Consider the following 3,183-nt stretch of genomic DNA (forward strand, 5'->3'; position numbering starts at 1 on the left):
CTGTTTCTCAACATTTCCTATCAATTCCTGTTTGCCACTCCATGCTAATTTGCATTTCAAGTTGTTACTAAAACCACCCTCTTGTCATTTCTTTTCTGTTAAAGACATTACATAAATTTTCCTTTCTTTATTTCCCATTCTTTTCTCTCACTTTAATTCAAAACCAGTTTTATTTAGCCAGGAAATTTAGAAAAGTGTCTAAATGTACATTCATTTTGTAAGAACTCAAGAGTATGTGTTTGTAGGTGGATGCTACCATGGGTCTATTTTCACCAATATAACTGGTGTGAATTCTGACAACTCTGTGTTTATATTGAACTTAAAATTCAGAACTGAATTATTGGAAGATCAACAGTATGAAATAGTTGTATTTGTGCTATTTACTTCTTGTTAGAGCAAAAAGGATTCTCTGTCTTTTTGACCTTGCCATTCAGAAAAGTTCATAACAAAGTAATTTTTAAAAGATGTCCAAAATTAAAATATCAAAAAGAAATGAAGCATGTATGAATTTTAATTTCTTGGCACATGGGAATAAAATTACATCAATCTAAAACTGTGTAGAGCTGAGTTTTAAAACTTTCAAATATCAAATGATGGTAGAGTTCAATGTTTTATCTGTCTAGCCAAGGATGCATAAACATGTCATAGTATGGCATCAGATTGCAGATACAGGTTTCTCCCCATTTCACTAGGTATTCAATGATACAAATATCCTGGAGTTCTCTGGAGGTCTGAGTGCAATATCTACAAGCTGAGTAATGGTCCCATTATTTTTAAAACTTTCTCTATAGAGAAAGTTATTATATTGGGACTAATTATGTCTACATTCACTTTACAGAATGTCATGTCATGGGTTGTTTCTTATACGTTGACCTTCTCTAAAGCACTGAACTACAAAGAGACCCCACCCAAAATGCAAAGTCCTAGATCTAGTGTCATCCTCTACTTCCAACCACTTTTACATTTGATTACTGTTCACATTTTCACTATCCCTTATAATCAAAAGTTCTAAATCTGCTCTTTTAAAAATCATATATAATGACCATATGGCCATGTCGACTGAATTTTTTTTAAAAATCACAGTGTGAGAGTTGTAAATTTAAGTTTTATTTGGGGACCTTACTGAGGATTATAGCCTGGGAAACAGTCTCTCAGTAGCTCTGACGACACTGATCTGAAGAGGTAGGAGGAGAGGCCAGTATATATATGATTTTGGCTAAGGAATATGTGCAATCCACATTCATCTTGGTAGAAGGTTACTGCTAGTCATGAGGAACAGGTATCTCAGTTAGTGATTTGAGCACTTTTCTATGTATAGTAAGATGGAAGAATCTGCATTCATAATTTTTTTGCCTAGAGATACTCCTGTCTAACTAAAGAGCCAGTTTTTCCAAAGGACAGAGTGCCTCGTTCTGGTTTTTGTCATGAATTCCTTTTAGGGTGCACTGTTGGTCAATAACTATAGTGGCTGATGACTTAATCCTTGTAGAACTGAAAGATGAGCAACATTCTTTGTTTTATAGCCAAAAGAGCTAATGATCTTACAGTGGAACTCCGAAGTTCAGCATCACAAATATATTTAGTATGCACTTAAAAATATCCTGTATCCACTTCCTTGAAAGAAATAATAAGTGCTTTTATTCCTTCATGATCCCTTTTTCTTCCTCTAGATTTGTTTGGACAGCTCCTTCACATCATATCAACAATCAAACAATGAAAAAAATGAAAGAACAATCAAACAACACCCACAATTTGAAAACTCAAAAATATGATGCTATAATTAATTAGGAAATGCAAAATAATAAGAGATGTTGAATAACCAGAATTACAAGGATGATATAAACATAGCATAAACTGAAACAGATCATATATTTATACATAGCTTGCTCCAACTATTCATTCTGTTTGATTTATTTTTATAAATCCGAAATCATTAAAAATTAGCCCACATATAAACCTTTTTATAGTTATTTAAAGTGACTTTAAATTATTAATACAAATTTAGTGGTTGGGATGGTATAATTGTTTTATTATTTTCTTCTAATTTTTATTATATTGTATTATATTGCAAAAATCATAGTTAAAAAAGAAAAAACTCAATAGAAATAAGAATTAAAAATAATCTATAGTATCCATGAAAGGTAATGAAAAAACCTTTTTGTCTTGGGTTAAAAAATGATAAAATATCCTGAACAATTATATTTCCATTCCCTTCCCTACAATAAAAGGAAGTAAAAGTTTTCAGTTATTACTACCAAAGTAATATATTTAGAAGAAATCAAAAAAGCAATCATTATTTACCTTTGTCTGCCAACTATGTCCTGCTAAAGAGGTATTGTACATAATACAAATAGATGTTCTTTGACTATAAGCAATTATGAAATAATTTTTGGAAATTCTGATTTAAACAAAAGTTAACCCACTTACTTACTATAGAGATTTTTGGGTGCTTCAAATTTCTATTGGTAAGAATTATCCATGGTAATGCCTTATGTTTATGTATTTGATCAGAAATTTTTCCATCAAACATTGAAAAAATTTCTCTTATATTTGATGAAATACCAGCATGCTAGCCTAACAAATTTTAATTTGCGTGCTATCTCTTCTTAAAAAGATATCTTACATTCTAAGTGACTTACGAATTAGATCAAGTATCCTTACTGTTTTTCCCAAGTCATACATTAATAAAAACTAATTAAACTCAATGTTACATAATTGTCATTTATCTAACTCTACAATATAAAACAATGAATTTTGGGGGGTGTAACACAGCAGCTACAAAACTCATATCCTTTTTTTGGTAGTTTTGCTCTATATATTACTAACCTTTATTAATAAAATTCTTCCATTTCATTGTTGAGAAAACTAGAAAATGAGCATTAAACTCTGTTAATGGTTTAGAATCTGATTTCAAAGATGAGAGAGTTAAACTTGGATAACTTTGTTTAGATCGATATACAACAGCAAAATCAAGTCTGCTCTCCATTGGACTACATATTGATAAGGTTTGCCTTAAAACTTTGGGAAATTTAAACATGCTGCAAACAAAATCAATTCTGTAATATTTGTCAAGCTTGAGTCTTTATTAGAATTAGTAATTATCTGTATCATTTGATTGAGAAGACATATGATTCTGAGCACAGCAAGGGGTATGTAAAACCATTAACTGTCTCTCCCTCCAGA

The sequence above is a fragment of the Kogia breviceps genome, chromosome 13 (assembly GCF_026419965.1).
Source record: "Kogia breviceps isolate mKogBre1 chromosome 13, mKogBre1 haplotype 1, whole genome shotgun sequence".
Taxonomy (NCBI): Eukaryota; Metazoa; Chordata; class Mammalia; order Artiodactyla; family Physeteridae; genus Kogia; species Kogia breviceps.